We start from the raw sequence: 20,821 nt of genomic DNA on the forward strand, positions 1-20,821 counted from the left end.
TAATCTTATCGTGAATCCTTCGAAGCATTTTTTCCCTGCTGGGACTTTCATCAGTCCTGTCTCATGCTCTAAGCGTGCAAAAATTCCTCCGGGGTAATTTCTCCGAACGAAAAATCTTTAGTATGCATGTCAAAGATGACTCCCTAAGGCGATTGCCATCCACAGTGCAAACATAAATCAGGCTCATTGCTTTGCCACCCGGTAGTCACTAGGGGCTTTTGAATATACAGCTAACACACCCACACACAGCACAGCTGATATATCAAATTATGTGTCGTGCTTTCAGTTAGTTCTTTTTCTGCAGAGTGATGCGACGAATTTTAAACATATCAGATTATGTATGTTGGACACCTTAATTAGTCACGGTATATGGCATGAGTTTTTAAATGTTGGAATTTACTCAGGATAAGCACTTTCACTGATATATCTCAAGTAACAATTTTTGTGAAGGTTGCTTATTTGTGACTAGTTTGCAATAAACAATTTGAGTGATTGCTGCTAACCCCTAGCGAGACTCAAAAAGCGCAGTTTTCACTAGTGAATCTCGTCATGTTGGAGATCAGTTAAAAATTAACGATGTCGTTACGTTTCAATATCATGCTGAAATAACTTATCTTCCCATAACATGAAAATAACTGGTTTTCAAGTAAGCTAGTTGCTCAAAAGTAATGAACACGAAATTCATATTGATGATTATTATAAATTCGTATATAATGAGAATTATAACATTTTCAGGATCAATGTTTAATCCATATATTCTTTTTCTTCGAGTTTGTGATAGTGCCTAGACAAAATTTACTATACAGCCGTTTAATATTTTGGTCAAAAAAGTAGCTATAAAAAATGTTCTGTTCTTGTTCTATTTATTTTTCATACGCTCCGTTATGTGTTCGCAATATTCAAGTCAACAAAAAGATTTCTACGTTGCATTTTCGTTATCATAACGTTCAGAAAAATTACCAACAGGTGTTTGAATCAGTGTAGAGAATGTATGTTACAATCTTTTAATATCTATAATTCACTGTAACGATTTGTAAATACGCTTACGCATTTACAGTGGCTTTGAAACGTCAAACAAACTTATTTTTAATTAGTAGCAAAAAGCAATTTTGTGATTAGGTAAATGTTTAAAATAAGTAACGATAACATTTAAATGATATTTTACGTTTCGCCTTCGACTTAATTCGTTAGTAGTTTATGTTTGTTTATTTGTTTATTTGTTTGCTTGTTCCATCTGACAATGAAAGTCTTTATGAATATAAGGTCAAGTGATAAAATCGAGGATTGCGACACTTTCTGAACATACTTATGCGATGATTCACCAAAATCGATTAAATTTTCAACTAGTGAGAAAGTTCGAACACACGCTGCAATAGGTTCGTTGGCTCCAAACGATGTCCGATGGAATGTTCGTTGTAGCAAACCTGTTGATCGTAGAGTTCGTTGTGAAATCCGAAAGTCGATGTGAGACAGGATCTATGGAGAGTCGATTTCGCCGTTGATAATCTTCGCCACAAACGCAGCTTGCTGAATCTTCCTTCGTCGTTCCAGGGTGTCAAGACCTAACAGGCGACATCGATCAGGGTACGGTGGCAGATCCAAGGGATTTCGCCAGGGAAGGTCTCTTAGCGCAAGCCGAATAAATCTTTTCTGAACACGCTCAATCCGCAAGTTCCAAGCGAGTTGATATGGACTCCATACCAAACTGGCATTTTCCAGCAATGGTCGCACTAAGGAACAGTATAACGCCTTCAAACAATGTGGATCCTTAAAATCTCTGCTGATTTTAGCTACGAATCCGAGTTGTTTCGTTGCCTTAGATATTAAAGCAGAACGATGCTGATTAAATGTGAGTTTTGCATCCAATACAATACCAAGGTCGTTAACCCGGTCAACTCTCGTAAGTGTTTGTCCATCAATTTTGTAGTCGAAGATTAATGGACGAAGTATTCGGTGAAATGTAATTACTTGACATTTGGCAATACTGATCACAAGATGGTTTCGTCGACACCATGCGACAAATTCATCTAGCAGTTCTTGAAGATGGACGCAGTCCTCATAATTACGAATTACTAAGTACAGCTTCAAATCGTCGGCGTAGATAAGTGCGAACAGAAGGGGACCCATAGTACTGCCTTGCGGAACTCCTGATTTATTCATAAAGGTGGATGAAACTGAGGTTCCCAATTGTACACGTAGGACTCTACCACACAAATAGGAACTCAACCATTCAACGAACTTGTGTGATGCACCAAGTCGCATCAGTTTACATAATAGAATTCAGTTGTCTATACGATCAAATGCCGCTTTTAGCTCGGTGTATACTGCATCAATTTGTACCCTTTCCTTCATCCGCGAAAAGCAGGTCGAGGTAAAATCGAGCAAATTTGTACTAACGGATCGTCCAGGCATAAATTCATGCTGATCGGTTGATATATAACTTTTTGTAAGAGAAAGCACAACAGAGCTGGCAACTATTTCGAATAGCTTGGAGGCAGCAGATAGGCTCGTAATACCACGATAATTTCTCATGTCCTTTCGATCACCGTTTTTGTAGATTGGAAACATGAACGACTGCTTCCATATTGTTGGAAATATACCATGCTCGAACGATTTGTTGAAAACGTAACATAATGGTTCGAGCAGAGCAGTTACACAGTGATTATAAATGTACGCAAATCCACCAAGTTTTCAGGAACATATGATGCGGCGACTTGGACTTCGATGTTGGAGACCACTTTTTCAGTAAACACGGAAGCGAAGAATTTAGCAAACAACTCACATGCGTCTGAGGTTGATGCAGACGTCACATCGTCAAAACAAACGTTCTGAGGAATGATTGAACGTTTTCGCTTCGAATTTACAAAGTTCCAAAAATTCCTGGGGTTTCTACGTAGGTCCGCTTGAACTCTCATGACGTAAGCTCTATACAAACTGACATTCAATTTGCGGTATTCATCACTCGATTTTTTGAAATTTTGTTTTGTTTCTAAGCTCCGCCAACGACGGTGTCTGCGCTGCCAAGCATTGCGCTGGCGCCGCCAACGCCACCAAACAGTTCAACATAAATTGCTGACCGGTACCCATGCGGTACCAGAACCCCTAAGAAACTTATAAATGATAATTAATTCAATATGACAAAAATATGTTGTGATTGGAAACCTAAATAACTATTCGATAGCTATTTATGCTATGAAAAACTGTTTCTGTCACCTCATTTCAATCTGTGTAAAATACAAAAAAGGTTCGTGCTATATTTGAAAAATAGTTTGGACTTGGAATTAGTTGCGGATTTCTACTTGGGGTATGAAAATACACCAACCAATATATAACTTTTCTCATATAGAAAGGCTATCAGAACTTATTGGCTCAAGTGGCACGTTCCCCTGGTTACTTGGAGATTTGCGCCTTGCCGTGGCTTCTCATCAATTTCCTGATGGGAAGGGAAGGATAAAAGGAAAATGGAAAGGAATTGTGAAGTTGGCGAGGTGAGGAAACAACACAAAATATAAAGAAACAAATCGTTTTGCATCCCCGAAAGGATGCAGAACGATTCTCAACCATGTATGGAGCAGCAAAAACCCGGATATGTAGTTGCGTCAATGCGAAACAGTTACATTTCAGATGATATGAAGTACCGTAATCGCATTCACACAAATCACACGAATAATACTCAGACCGGTGAATAGTAGCCATGTGATAATTGAGTTTCCAATGTCCAGTCAAAGCTCTGACCAGAATACTGCAATGATGCTTGGAAAAATGCAGTAGACACTTTGACATTTTCAGATTCAAATCTGGTGAAAATGCTTTTGTCTGAGCGCAAGTTTGCAAGCTGTGCCAGTTGCTGGCATGTTTGGATGCTGCCCAAGAACAAATCTTGTGTTTTGACCAACCAGTCGAAAGTAGTAAAACAAATTCAGGACCAACGAAATCATTCGTTGCGCCAGTTCTAGTCAACTTATCAGCCTATTCATTTCCAGTTATAGCAGAATGGCCGGGTACCCATAAGAAGTAAACAGCATTTGAAATGCTGAGGTCTTTAATTCGAGTTCGACATGCGATCACTAAATTCGACCGTGACTCATTCGAACTCAGTGCCTTTAAAGCTGCCTGATTATCGGAACAAAAATAATCGTTTACCATAGATTCTCTGCTGAAGTGCATCTTTGTATTCCACACAGAATCGCGTTATATATGGTTACTGTTCCAAAGCCCTGCAACCTTAAAACGGTATGCACAAGTTAATGTTTCTTGTTTTAGGAACATTTGTCATTGCCATTAGGACCATCCTTTGGAGATGATTTTGCTTTGACTCAACTGTCGCATCTTCTCCTTTCCGCCGCCATACAAGACATCCATATGTTAAAATTGGTCTAACAATAGTTGTGTAGATCCAATGAAAGTATTTGGATTTGAGTCCCCATGCAAGCTGTCTTAATCCTGAAGTCAATGTGGTTAATTCAAATTTCAATCAACAGTAACTCCGACATATTTAAATTTCTCAGCCACAGTAACCTCTGAACTGAAGAACTGGAACGGATGAGCTCCTGTGATTATCCTACGATGAGTGAAAAGCACCATTGATGTTTTGCCAGGATTTACAGATAATCCAACCTAACAACACCATTGCTCAACAGATCTCAGGGCTTGCTGCATTAAATCAAAGAGAGTGTTAATGCTTATATTGGTCATCAATATATGATAAAGGTCGCACACGAAAGGTCCCAAAATGATCCAAGCTGCCTCGGCGAAATACATGCAAAAGTAGAAGCAGTTTGTGAGTAAGTGGGTGAATAGTTTTAAAGAGGTAAAAAATGTCGACGACTCTCCAAATCGCGGTTCTGTCGGTGTATTGTCGGAAAAAGACGAAAAAAAAACGAATTTACCAAAAAAGGTTTAAATATATCGTACGGAACTGTTCGCAGACGTTTGATCGCAAATAATTTGAAAAAAAAACGATGTTGAGTGAAAAACATGTGCAAAAACGTATTGAATGAGCAAAGGAGCAAAATGGTGTCGTGACCTTGGATTGCCCTCTCAGTCGCCTGATGTCAATCCAATTGAGAACGTTTGGGCTCGAATGAAGATGAAATTTGGGAAAAACCGACCACTCAATTTGAAACAGTTTGTTCGCCGAATTCACAAATTCGGAGGTCGTTTTCAGAAGAATACGCGCAAAATCTTTCTCAAAGTATGCCTCGAAGGTGTCAAGTTTTTGATCTAATAAAACAGTATTCAACAATATTTTCATCGTCGGTGTTGAACAGTCGTTCGCACCGCACGCGTATAGCTCTTGGCTCCTGGAATTTTTTTTCTGGCTACCTAGAGTTTCATTGATTCAAGGCTTCAGTCTTTTTCAAGGCTACCTGAATCACTAACTAAGTGACTAAGTGATACAAAGAGTGATATTAGAGTGACTAAGTGATACAAAGAGTGATATTAGAGTGACTAAGAAATTAATCAGCCTTTTTTAAGGCTAGCTAGGAGTCTAATCGAAGACTAATTTAGCCTAGTTAATTTAATTTAAAATTTCATTAATTTCAAAAATGCCTGCGTCCAACCGGAAAGGCAACAAGCCTAAGGCTAAAAATAATTCAATACGGAATAAATCACAATCCGTTATTCAACATTTTTCTAATAACATTCACGATCTTATAGAATCTGAATGTAAAAATAAAAGACAACGGACGGATTTCCCTTCCGTTGATCCTATCCCGTCTAACAATATTTACGAGATTCTTCCTGAATCCGATTGTAGCGACATAGAAGAAAATTCTTCAAAAATTCCCAAAATGGACGCTTGTCGTTCTGCGAAAAAACATCAATCTATGCCACCTGTGACGGTGATGATTTCCGACTTCAAAGCATTCCGTACTGAGCTTTCTACTTTCCTCCCGGAAGTAAAAGTCTCTTTTCAAATCGGACGAAGAGGAGAATGTCGAGTCTTGTTTGATGGATTGGAAGATTACGAACGTCTTATTCGATATTTGACCGAGAAACTTCATAAATTTTATTCATATGATATAAAATCAGACAGACCCTTCAAGGCTGTCTTGAAAGGATTATCAAATGATCAAAGTATTGATGAAATTAAAAATGAACTATAAGAATTGCTTGGTTTTGCCCCTTCCCAAGTAATACTTATGAAAAAAAAAATGAATGGTACTTCTAAACCACGCTCTGGAATTTCCCATGAACTTTACCTAATACACTTCAATCGAAGTGATGTAAACAATTTGAAAACTTTAGAAAAAGTACGTTTCATTTCCCACATTAAAATTCATTGGGAACATTATAAACGGCATAATCGTATTGCAAACTTAACGCAATGTCGTCGTTGCCAAGGCTTCGGTCATGGAACCAAAAATTGTCATATGGATATACGGTGTTTGAATTGTGGTAAATCGCATTCGAAAGACGTTTGTCCAATGAATGAAACCACTGATAAATTTTTATGTTCAAATTGCAATGGAAATCATAAATCCAATTATTTGAAATGTCCTGTCAGGGAAAAAATTTTAAACGCTCGTTCGCTTCGACAACAAGTCAAATCAACGACCTTAAATTTACAGAACATACCTGAAAATCAAAAAACCGTTACAAATGCCACGCCTAATTCTTCTAAGGCACTGATTTCTTCGAAACAAAAAACAGGTACGCCTGCCAATTCGTCTTCTAACGAAAACAATTTATTGACAGGTAGATCGACCTCGTCATCATCTTCTTCTAATGTCAGTTATGCTGGTATATTAGGTAGAAATCTATCACCTATTTCTTCTAATGTAAATAATCAAAACACAGGACCGCCTTGCAGTTCTTCTTTTAACGAAAACAATTTATTAATAGGTAGACCGGCCAAATCATCTTCTTCTAATGGCAGTCTACCTACAAATATTCCTTCAATGCCATTCGCTTCTTTAAATGAAGTCGATTTAGGCGATATAACTGAAAATAAAATGATCTACCTACAAGATCAACTTTTTCAAATGATCATCCAAATGAATTCGACTTCATCACTTTTTGAAGCATTTCAAATTGGATGGAAATTTGCAAATAATATTATAATGAATTTTAAATTAACAGTGATGTTAAATAATTATTTGAATATTTTAAATTGGAATGCTCGATCTTTGAAATCGAGTGAAGATGAATTTTATAATTTTCTCAAAGTTCACAAAATTCATATTGCCATTGTGACAGAAACTTTTCTTAAACCAAATGTCAAATTGAAAAGTAATCCACATTATGTGGTTCATCGATTTGACAGGTTTACTGGAATGGGTGGTGGAGTTGTCATTTTTGTCCAACTGCAAATTAAACATCGAATTTTACCTTCTTTCAATACTAAAGTTATTGAAAGCTTGGGAATCGAAGTTGAAACCATTCATGGAATTTATTTCATCGCTGGAGCATATTTGCCATTCCAATGCACCGGCGAACAATTAAATTTCTTTAAAGGCGATTTGCAAAAACTTACAAGATATCGATCGAAATTTTTCGTAATAGGGAACTTAAATGCTAAGCATGTCCAGTGGAATTGTAGGCAAAACAACAGTAATGGTAAAATACTTCATAATCAACTCTCAGCTGGTTACTTCACAGTTCTTCATCCCAGTAATCCGACTTGTTTCTCTTCCGTGAAAATCCGTTTACAATTGATCTGGTTCTAACAGATCAAAGTCACATTTGTAGTGAACCGATTATAAATGCTGACTTTGACTCAGATCATCTTCCAGTAACATTCAGACTTTCCAATGAAGCTATAATTATTCCAATTAGTTCTATTTCCAACTATCATAGAGCCAATTGGTTGGATTACAGATCTCACATTGAAGTTGTGAAGTTGAACAAATTAAACCATATTCTAAACCTTTCTGAAAACTTTCTAAGGTTCTTAAGAAACCTCAGAAACCAATTCCTGCTCTCAAGGAAGGAAATCAAATACTTCTTACAAATGGTGAAAAAGCTCAAAAACTTGCTCAGCAGTTCGAGAGTGTCCACAATTTTAATTTAAACGTTGTGAGTCCTATTGAAAATGAAGTCTCACTGAAATATGATCATATTTCAACCCAAGTGTTATCACACGATGACATTATTGAGACGAATTTTGATGAAATTAAATCAATTATTAGGAAACTCAAAAACATGAAGGCTCCTGGTAATGATGGAATTTTTAATATTCTTATTAAAAATCTTCCCGATGTTGCCTTGAGACTCCTGGTTAAAATTTTCAACAAGTGTTTTTCATTAGCTTACTTCCCAAAAAGATGGAAAAACGCTAAAGTAATTCCTATCCTCAAACCTGATAAAAACCCAGCAGAAACATCAAGTTATCGCCCAATTAGCTTACTTTCTTCTATCAGTAAACTTTTTGAAAAAATTATTTTGTTGAGAATGATGACTCATATAAATGAGAATTCAATTTTTTTACCAGAGCAGTTTGGATTTCGTCATGAACATTCAACTACTCATCAACTTGTCAGAGTAACGAACACGATAAAATCTAATAAATCTTCTGGGTTATCCACTGGAGTTGCTCTTCTAGACATAGAAAAAGCATTCGATAGTGTTTGGCACAAAGGTTTAATAGCAAAAATGTCTGATTTCCAGTTTCCTATTTATTTGATCAAAATGATTCAAAATTATTTAACTGATCGTACTTTCAGGTTAGCTATCAGAATTGTAAATCTGAATTGCTACCCGTACGAGCCGGTGTTCCGCAGGGTTCGAGTGTAGCTCCAATCTTGTATAATATTTTCCCTTCTGATCTTCCAAATCTACCCGTTGGTTGTCAGAAATCGCTATTCTGTGACGACACAAGTCTGTTAGCCACAGGTAGAAATCTAAGAGTGATCTGCAGTCGCCTACAAAGAAGTTTAAATATTTTCAGTGATTATCTGTCAAAATGGAAAATTAAACCAAATGCAGCAAAAACGCAATTAATTATCTTTCCTCACAAGCCAAGAGCTTCTTTTCTTAAACCAAACAATAATCACATTCTCAAATTGAATGGCTTGGAATTGACATGGTCTGATCAAGCTAAATACTTAGGTTTAACGTATGACAAAAAAACTCACTTTCAAGGATCACATTGAAGGAATCCAGGCAAAGTGTAACTGTACTCAAAAATTGTTCTCCGAATTTTCAACAGCGGATCTTCCGATAATTAGTTCAGCAATCCAATTGATTACAGCTACGGACATAGACTGCAAAATTTGATGACATTTTGTACCTATTTTTAAAAATCATTTTCGTATGTCATGAGGTGAAAATTGCATTCATCGAGAAAATTTCGTGATGCAAATAAAAATAAAAATGAATAACACTGATTCCAGACGTTAAAGTTCCTAAAGTACTTTTTGCCTCCCGCATACAGAAAAGCTATGTAACCACTGTGAAAACCGACTCTTCAACCGAGGCCCGGAGAGCTAAATGCCACATACCATTTGATTCAGCTCGACGAACTGAGCAAATGTCAGTGTGTGTATGTTTATATGTATGTAATAAAAATATGCACTCACTTTTCTCGGAGATGGCTGAACCAATTTTCACAAACTCAGATTGAAATAAAAGGTCCTAAGGTTACATAGCCTGGTGTTGAATTTCATCCCGATCCGACTTTCGATTCCGGAGATACACCGGAGATTTTGGTAATAGGCACTAAGAACAAAAGGAAAAATATATGCCACTCGTTATTTTTCAGAGATGGCCGAACCGATTTTCTTAATCTTAGATTCAAATGAAAAAGGTCTTATGGTCCCATAGCTTGCTATTGAATTTCATTTGGATCCAACTTCCGGTTCCGGAGTTACAGGGTAATATGTGAAAATTGAGCATAAACTGTACACTCAATACTTTCGAAAATTGTTCAACCGATTTTCACATACTGATATATAAAATCATTTAAATTTTTTTAGAACATTTTATCCAGATTTAACTTCCGGTTTCGGAACTAGAGAGCGGTAAGTAAAAATGTTCAATTTCATGAGTATTTTTTCACAAATGATGGCAAAAACAAGTAAAAATCCCATGAAACTGACTGATAAATTCTTCTAGTTTGTAGAACTGATTAGTTTGTTGGCATATAAAATTGATTAGGCACTAATAGTTCTCCATTTTCTGTTCCGGAAACACCGAAGGTATTCAAGAAAAACTCCAAAAATAGAACTCACTTCGATTTTTCAGCGATGCTTGAAACGATTTTCACAAATCTGTCCAAACTGTCAAATCGCTATATAAAATGACGATACAAAACCAGTACGCACCGGTACGTACTGGCACGGAAAAATAAAACACAACTCGCCTTTACAAACAATGCATACAGCAGGCTTTGTTCAATTTCGTACACGCTATAAAGAAAACGAAAACCAACACCTAAGCTAATTACTTACTCACTTCCCTCAGATATATCGTGACCGATTTTCACAAACTTTGGTTTAAATTAAAAATTGTATAGTGCCGCTTTAAGCGGCGAAGCCAAAAACGTGAAAAAAAAATCTAAACTGGGCTCAAAACTATTCCACCCGTTAGTCATTGTTAGTTACGGCTATCCTGGTTTCCGCGCGCGTGTGTGTGTGTGTGTAACGTTTTTTTGCACTAACTTTTCTCGGAGATGGCTGAACCGATTTTCACAAACTTAGATTCAAATGAAAGGTCTTGAGGTCCCAAACAATCTCTTGGTTTCTTTCAAAAATCGATGAAAAATTTGTTGAATAGAATACCACAATATTGTACATGAGAAAGGTATCATTACACCACTAGGTGGATTAAAACAGGTTTTTTTACACTACACTACTTTTTTCTCGGAGATGGCTGAACTGATTTTCACGAACTTAGATTCCAATAAAAGTTCTGGTGATCCTGAATTTGGTTTCGATCTGACTTCCGGTGCAAGAATGTGCACCAATTTTTCTCAGAGATGGCTGAACCGATTTTCTCAAATTTAGATTAAAATGAAAGGTCTTTTGATCCGTAAAAAAATCTTGAACCTAATCTTGATCCGATCTCCGGATCCAGAACTACATGGTGATTTATGTAATAATTCCAATTTCAAATTACTTATTCACTTTTCGCAGTGATGAACTTAGGAAAATCACAATCCGGTTCCGGAAGCACCGGAAATAGTGGTCACACACTCTAAAATAGAACGAACTCACTTTTCTCAGTGATGGCTAGATCGATTTTAACAAACTTAGGTTCATATGAAAGGCCTTATGATTCCATACATAACTCCCGAATTTAATTCGGATCTGACTTCCGGTTCCGGAATTACATGGTGTTGAGTTTCAAAATTTCAAACCGTCTTATAAAGCACACCAGTACGTAAACGTGATAAAGAAAACGAAAACCAACACCGAAGCTCAATTTTGGAAACATAAGCAAGACTATCGACACCGAACACACATGAGTCCGAGTTTTCAACCGTTTTGAATAATACAGAATCACGCCATTGGCACGCATGTCTGTTACTGCTGTGTGATTTTTACTGAATACGGTGCTGAGGTAAAGACAGGATAATGAAAGATATAAATGTCTAATCTTCATATAGTTGCCACAATAAAGTACGAAATTTTCGAAACAGATTGTAAAACTATTCGAACTTGTAGGCCTGGCTATTTAGTGATCCTAAAAACTTATTACAATTTCGACAGTCTCCCGATTCTGGTTCCGGAAAAAGTTTTTCAACATGATCGAAATTTCCTCAAAAAAATGTGTTTATTTTAGTATTATTTTTCTTAATAAGTATATTTAAATTATTTTTAGCTCGAAACTATTCAAAGTTTTAGGTCTTGTTGGTTGCTGTTCAAACGGGACGACTTCGGCTATACCGGTCCCTGAATTCCAGTTCTTGAAATAGGCAAAAGTCATGTTCCTTTTCCAAAATTGACTGAACAATGACATCAAACATTAAAATAGGTATATATATATATATATATATATATATATATATATATATATATATATATATATATATATATATATATATATATATATATATATATGTATATATATATATATATATATATATATATATATATATATATATATATATATATATATATATATATATATATATATATATATACATATATATATATATATATATATATATATATATATATATATATATATATATATATATATATATATATATATATATATATATATATATATATATATATACCTAAAAAGAACCGGAATTTTCATTTTAAAATTCCCGCGTTTGTCCAATCGGTAAACTTTTATTCTCTCAACGTTGGTAACACTTTTATACACATTCTGTCAAATTTTGATGCATATCGTACGATTAGTTTTTGTTTGGCGTCTATACAAAGAAGTTGAAAAATTTTCGTGTGGCGATTTTTATAATGGATGGAAATTTATAACAACGTGCCTGCATCAAATTTTGTGTTGAAAAGGGATTTAAGTGTTCCGAAACGTTGAAAATGTTAGAAAAGGCCTTTGGTGAATCGTGTCTAGGAAAAACACAGGCATACGAGTGGTATAAACGCTTCAAAGGTGGTCGTACAAGCTTGGATCATGATGAGATCCCTGGCCGCCCAACAACATCTGTTACTGAAGAAAACATTGAATCGGCGAAGCAAATCGTGTTGCAAAATCGTTCTGTACCGATTAGAGAGATTGCTGTGTTGTTGGGCATCTCTTATGGATCAGCCGAACACATTTTAACTGATGTTTTGGGTTTGAAACTCGTCGCTTCTCGGCTGGTTCCAAAAAAAGCAGAATTTCATTCAAAAACAGCGTTGTGTTGATGTGCCAAAGAGATGATTTCCAACGCAGATAGTTACCCCACATTCATCGAATGCATCATAACTGGTGATGAGGTGTGGATCTATGAATATGACGTCGAAACCGCACAACAATCGACCGAATGGCGCTTCGAAGGCGAGCCGAAACCATCCATTATAAAAATCACCACACGTATGTTTCAACTTTTTTGTATAGACGCCAAACAAAAACTAATCGTACGATATGCGTCAAAATTTGACAGAATATGTATAAAAGTGTTGCCAACGTTGAGAGATTAAAAGTTTATCGATTGGACAAGCGCGGGAATGTGTAATATATCACTCAATAAGTCGTGTGACGAACTAAGGAAAACACCAAGTAATCGATTTTATTCATTAATGTAATCTTCATCAAAAGCAATACAATCATTACCACACTTCTCTAACTTCGTAATGCCGTGCTTGTAGAAGGATTTGTCTCTTACCTTAAGATAGGCTCCCAATCAGCAATTGTTTTTTTTATTTGAGCTGAATTTCCTACCAGTGAGCAATTTTTAGAGATGTTAACCAGCAGTCACTGGGGCCAGATCTGGAATGTATAGGTGAATGAGGAAGCATTTCGAAGCTTAATTCGTTCAATTAATCTCAAGATCAGGAATCTGCTCGGCTACTCATGGAAGTTGACCATCAATGTCAGCCTAGATAGTCGTGTAGTATCGGTAGCGGTTTCTCAACTGGCTAAGAGTAACGCTATGGTCCACTTGTCCCGGTGGTATAAGTCCACCAAGTAGGTAAGTGGCGAAGCTATTTTCAACCAAGAATTGATCCACTGGTTTCCTGTTCCATGTCGTTAAAGGCCACAAACATAGGAACTCCCAAGACAAGGTGTATTTCTGTGCCGTTGACTGAAAAGCTGCAAGAGATTAAATAACGCAGTCCTGAACGGAATATCTTGGCTCTGGCCCAGTGGACGATCTCATTCTTCGCAACTCGTGGGATTTAAATGATTAAAACATTTAAAAAAAACCTTCCATGGTTCTCTATAAGCGATTGTAAGCCAATATATTTGAACATTTAGGGGTTTTGTTTGTTTGTGCAAAAAGCACAATTTTGTTTCTATTTCTTCGCGTTTCGCTTTCGGCTCATCAGTGCTTTAAGCAGTTCAAATTGAACTGCCATCTCGTGCCTAGCAGTACAACTTAAACCGCTAAACGCATGCAAAATTTGTGCCTTTTGCACAAACAAACAAAACCCCTAAATGTTCACATTCTGCGACGGCCAGTAATAAGCCGTCATTCGTTTACGCCTGAGACGTCAGAAATAATATAACACCTGCATTATATTATTGAAGGGTTGCATAAATAGTGCAAACTTTGCGTCTGCTTAGCGGTTTAAATTCAACGCTTTCAATTTGAACTACTTTTAAGCACTGATGAGCCGAAGGCGAAACGCGAAGCAATATATTTGGTTTCTTCTAGTTGTTGTATGATAAGTGCTAAAGGTGGTGTGTACATTACTTTAATTAATAATAGTTAGAGTAGCACAAATCAATCTCCAGCATAAACGTACAGCAACTATGAATCTATCCGGACTTCTGTAAGAAGGTAAAACTTCTACAGCTTTGGTTCAAGAACCGTATTTCAAATCCACGTGAAATGCCTCGAACATGCATACTTGCAAATAGTGCCCTCGATGTATCTTTCATATCGGAACTCACAACTCAGGATATTTGTGCTGTCACAGTTGGTATGACTATTGATGGCATAGACAGGAAATATGTCTATTGATCGGCATATCAGCCGTATAATCAGCCTTCGCCAAGCTGTGACTTCAAAAAGGTCGTATCATACTGCTGCGAAAGTGATTTATCGCTTATAATAGACGGTGACGTCAATGCTCACCGTATCGTTTAAGGTAGCACAGATATAAATAGGAGAAGATCTGATTTGATGAAATTTGTGAGCAGTACAAACCTACACATAGTCACTGCAGGAAATTGTCCAACTTTTGCGAAATCTGGAGGGAGGGACAAATCGTATTTTTCCCCGAGTGCTAATTTGCCTAAGTACCCCACTGTGGACGACGGAAGATCCCTACGACGCCTATATATATGGGGACGCCCCAGACTTTGTAGGCAGCGTTCAGAATGATGATCGTTCGAAGGTTCCCGCATTGCAAATGTTCGCCTTTATTGTGAATGAGGCAAATTATCCCTTTCTTCCACTCTTTCGGTAGCTGTTAGGTTTTTTCATTCTGCCGGGTTCCATGCTGCAGCATTATCGTCTGCGCTGCGTTCTTCTCCTCCAATGATTATATCTTATGCATCCCAAAATACTTAATCCATAACCTTCCCAGCTGACTGGTGTGGCTTTTGATGCTTTGGGTGTGTTTCACTGGCTGTAGTCCACTCAGATGATCGTTTTGATTCCGGAGTGAAGTGATGTTTCCATGTTTCATCCATTGTCACATATCGACGCAACAAAATCTGATTTATTACTTGTAAACATAACCAAACACTGCTATGAATCATCATCAAGTTGTTGCTTTTGATCGACTGTGAGTAAACGCGGCATCTTCTTTGAAAAGAGCTCTCTCATGATCAAATGTTCATGCTTAATTGCAAACACACTGCCTTCTTATATGTTTGCATCTTCTGCTAGCTCACGCAATTTAAATTCACGATTAGATATGTTAAATTAAAACACAAAATTGTTTTGGATCCATTGTTTTGAAAATGACGAAAGTAGCTTTACATGAATGGGTGTTAATTTTTTGTGATTAATCGAAATGTCATGACTTCACAGGTAGGTAGTAGTTGATATTTTATAAACTTCACATGGGTTTGAAAGAGATAGTGTTTCAGTCACACGATTTATTGATTGCTGTGTTAGTTCAGAATTAGACTTTTGCATCCCTTCATTATAATGACGTTTAAACCACAATCTACTCTTCTTATTTGATTTTGACGTAGCAGTGCCTTTTAATTGGAACATGTTGCAACCAGTGAATAGCTAACTAACGAACATTCTATTTAACGAGTTTCTAACCAACGAATTCCAGCTATAAAAGCGGAGTGCAAAATCTGTCTAAATTAAATCTCATGCTTATTTCTTTCTGAAAATTCACATAAACACTGCTGCCAGATCGGAACTTTTCCTTATTTCATTTCTAAATAGACAGTTCGATAAAATTCTTCTCAAAGCGTGCTATGGAACGAGAAAGAATTTCTAGTTTCTGTCAAATAGCCGGTGTCGATTTCGAAGTCTAGCTTTGGGACACAGTTCTCACTGACATCAGCTTGCTCTGACCAGCAAATTCTTGTAAATTTTCTACTACTACTAGTGTCACTTGTCCAAACGTTGCAAAGTGGTTTGAAACATACTGAGAATCCCATCGGATAAAAATCACGTGTTTCGACGCAACAAAAAAATAATTTTCCACACATGCTATCTAGTCTAACTGACTTTATTTTATCTACTATCAATGGTTTAAATTAACTGGACGGTCATTTGCACAGAAATTTCATTTATTTGATTCTGGTATACTACCATCTTGTTCGATGGTGGTACGGTCAGTCAGTCGAACCAGCTGCAGGGAAATGAGTAGGTCCAGGGGAATCGATTCAGTGCAAAAGGAAATCGGTTTTTAATTAAAATGATACGGATCAGAATTTTCTGTTTGTTCAATACACAGATGTGCTTTGAACTAAGAGAAAGACAGAAAGCAACAATAGCTTCTCATCGGGTCGAAGACGTTTTTATAGAGCAGTGAGATCCAGAAAATCCTGAATAAAAATTGAAAAATTTAAATTTCAATAAAATCTTGGATGCAAAGGAGACTAATGGTTATTTGATGTTATTTTCTAATTAAATATAACAATGTAGCTCTATGGATAAGACATATAATCTCGTAATTATGTACGGCTCACATCTGTGTACTTATTTGTTTAGAGTTATTGTACTAATAGTCACATGTATCATTAGAAGAACCGCAATAGTATTCTGCCGATCACTCGACTTTCAATCAACGAACTGTGATAAAACTGGATACAATATCATTGCTTCGGCTCTGAGATGCAATGCAACAGAGAAAATAGTTCAAAATTGCTCAATGCTTCTGCTTTAGTGACTAGAAATCAACCATACAGAGATAGCAGATCTCACTCTAATTAATGGTTTTCGTATATGAGATGATGACCGGAGCTGAGATGACTACTGGAATTATTCTCATAATTTTCCCTGATATGAAAGTAGTATCTGTATTCATCAAAATGTATCGTTTCTCGTCAAATCAATTTTTTGAATATTTTCCTGTTTTATATCAAATTTTACATGAAACGGTTTTTTTTCTGATTGAAGAACTACTGAAAATTGCAACGCTTGGGATATCTCTACGTGTTCATCGAACATTTCGACGTCATCTTATATCATAGATATTCCGTGATGAAGTCTAGTTAATTCAGTTTAGATACGATCAGTACAAAAAAAAACTTGTAAGCGGCTAGGGTCCAACCTATTATATTTCTTCGGACAGGACCAGCCTAGAGACCAAGTGGAATTGGGTGGAGAAAAATGTATCCAAGAGTATTGCCATTGGGTTTCTGCTTGATACCACAATTGCAGGAGTTTCTCTTTTTCTACTTTCAATTATGATACTTGATGATAGTTGTAACCCAAGACACCCCCCATGAAAGATGCCTTGGGCCATATGCCACAAATGTTCAAGTTCAATTTTTATGTACAAATTACACAAGAATCTTTCTACAAAAAATCATAATGAAGGTTCATAATTACCCTTATGATCACCGAAATCGATACATTTTTCCATAGACATTTTCCATATACTGCATATACTTCTACACTTGTTACATCTCTACAACCTTCTTCCCTCCCAATTGACAGTGGTGAATGGTGAACACTAAGGGCGCCTTGATCCCCTGCCAACAAAGTGTAGGTCTCGTGACTATAGAGAACAACCGATCTAAGGAGTGTTTTGTAGATAATAAATTTTGTGCGGTGGTGTACTTTATTCGATCGAAGGGTTTTTCTGAATGCAAAGTACTCACGATTTCCAGCCAAAATACAACTCTACTGATATTATTATCGGCGGTCATCATTGCGGCCAAATACACGAACTCGTCAACTACTTCGTTATCGCCACCGTCTATCAATATTCTTCAATATCGAACAAGATACCAATATAATAATATATAGGGTCCGCAATCTAACATTTTTTTGAACTAACGGTTATTTCGACATTGGTAACCTTAATGTCACTTCTTATTTGACAGAAACTTAGTTTTATCCTTCCGCAGAACGAAAATGGTTGTGTATACGCTTGAGGAACGGTTGAAAATAGTGCAGTTTTACTTTGAAAATCATTGTAATGTTGCGGAATGGGTGCGTCGCCACGATTAGCGATTGGTTCTTCCCGTTACTTGAAGAGGAAGACTTGGACACCATTTGATTCCAACAAGACGGCGCTCCGTGCCACACAGCCAACGCTACGATCGATCTTCTGCGTACAGTTTTCAAAGATCGAATTATCAGTCGAAATTCGGATGTCGTTTGGCTGCCTCGGAGCTGTGATTTGACGCCGTTAGACAATTATCTTTGGGGGACTGTTAAAGATAAGTGTTATGTGGACAAGCCAGAGACAATTCAAGCCTTGAAGGATAACATTCGTGCAGCCATAGCCAGGCCCGTACCCAGGATTTCATTTGTACCAATTTTTTTGTACCAATTTTTTATGGCACCAAACCCAAACTTATACGCAAAAGTTTCCAAAAATTCGATGGACAAAGTCCAGCTTCATGCGCACAACGAAATTTGGAAATTACGTTCCTTGTGGTGCTCTCAAGCGGACGATTATTTGCACCATAAAACACACGAAGTGTTATATAAACTGTTGATTGAACACTGAATTTAAAAATATTTTTCCACGATTTAGAAGCGTTGTTCTGGAGTTTACCCGATCATGATAATTTGTCAAACAATACTGAGAAGAGATGTCACTTTACTCTGTCAAAACAACTTTCAAACAACAGAGGAATCTCTATTGAAAATATCCTTTTTCATATTGCGGGCAATAGTGCGGTAATTTTTTTTAAATAACTGTTTATTGGAATATGAGTTAAAATTCAATTATTAAGATTTAAGTTGGGTGTTCAGCCACAAGTGGTGACTTTTAAGCCCTAATATATATATATATATATATATATATATATATATATATATATATATATATATATATATATATATATATATATATATATATATATATATATATATATATATATATATATATATATATATATATATATATATATATATATATATATATATATATATATTTAACTTCAGTTAAATTAACTGTGAAGGTAATGATATGACTTATCTTTACATGCTATGTATTGTGAATGTTAGTGAATCGCGACGCTCCTTTTATGTGCATCTAAGAAGACGCAACATTTTTTAAGTGTGTAGTTGAATATTCATGACGAAATCCAAACTGCTCTGGTAAAAAATTGAACTCTCATTTATATGAGACATCATTCTCATCAAGATATTTTTTTCAAAAAGTTTACTGATAGAAGAAAATAAGCTAATTGGTCGATAACTGGATGTTTCTGCTGGGTTTTTATCAGGTTTGAGGATAGGAATTACTTTAGCGTTTTTCCATCTTTTTGGGAAGTAAGCTAATGAAAAACATCGGGAAGATTTTTAATAGGATAAATTAAAAATTCCATCATTACTAGGAGCTTTCATGTTTTTAAGTTTCCCAATAATTGATTTAATTTCATAAAAATTCGTCTCAATAATGTCATATTGTGATAACACTTGGGTTGAAATATGCTCATATTTCAGTGAGACTTCATTTTCAATAGGACTCACAACGTTCAAATTAAAATTGTGGACACTCTCGAACTGCTGAGCAAGTTTTTCGGCTTTTTCGCAATTTGAAAGAAGTATTTGATTTCCTTCCTTGAGAGCAGGAATTGGTTTCTGAGCTTTCTAAAGAACCTTAGAAAGTTTCCAGTAAGGTTTAGAATATGGTTTAATTTGTTCAACTAGAGTAAACCTATGTTTAATTTCTTTTTGTAAATCCTTAACTATGTTTTTCATAGCAGGATCACGAGAACGTTGATATTGTCGTCGACGAACATTCTTCAACCGAATGAGCAGTTGAAGATTGTCATCGATGATAGGAGAATTTAATTTAGTTTGAGCTTTGGGAACTGAAAGATTTCTAGCTTCGATAATATAATGATTCAAATTATCAATTGCTGTGTCGATGTCTGCAGAATTTTCTAAAATAGTTTCATGATCCACATGATTTTCAATGTGAGATCTGTAATCCAACCAATTAGCTCTATGATAGTTGAATATAGAACTAATTGGATTAATTATAGCTTCGTTGGAAAGTCTGAATGTTACTGGAAGATGATCTGAGTCAAAGTCAGCATTTATAATCGGTTCACTACAAATGTGACTTTGATCTGTTAGAACCAGACCAATTGTAGACGGGTTTTTCACGGAAGAGAAACAAGTCGGATTACTGGGATGAAGAACTGTGAAGTAACCAGCTGAGAGTTGATTATGAAGTATTTTACCATTACTGTTATTTTGCCTACAATTCCACTGGACATGCTTAGCATTTAAGTCCCCTATTACGAAAAATTTCGGTCGATATCTTGTGAGTTTTTGCAAATCGCCTTTAAAGAAATTTAATTGTTCGCCGGTGCATTGGAATGGCCAATATGCTCCAGCGATGAAATAAATTCCATGAATGGTTTCAACTTCGATTCCCAAACTTTCAATAACGTTAGTATTGAAAGAAGGTAAAATTCGATGTTCAATTTGCCGTTTGACAAAAATGGCAACTCCACCACCCATTCCAGTAAACCTGTCATATCGATGAACCACATAATGTGGATTACTTTTCAATTTGACATTTGGTTTAAGAAAAGTTTCTGTCACAATGGCAATATGAATTTTGTGAACTTCGAGAAAATTATAAAATTCATCTTCACTCGATTTCAAAGATCGAGCATTCCAATTTAAAATATT

The 20,821-nt window shown here is 36.1% G+C and overlaps 1 protein-coding gene across 2 annotated transcripts in view; it reads left to right on the forward strand.

Annotated features, from left to right (window-relative positions):
- LOC131436379 (uncharacterized) overlaps positions 1-20,821 on the forward strand; it is a 731,094-nt gene that overhangs the window by 41,563 nt on the left and 668,710 nt on the right. The gene's annotated exons all lie outside the window — the stretch shown is intronic.

The sequence above is a fragment of the Malaya genurostris genome, chromosome 3 (genome assembly GCF_030247185.1).
Source record: "Malaya genurostris strain Urasoe2022 chromosome 3, Malgen_1.1, whole genome shotgun sequence".
NCBI lineage: Eukaryota > Metazoa > Arthropoda > Insecta > Diptera > Culicidae > Malaya > Malaya genurostris.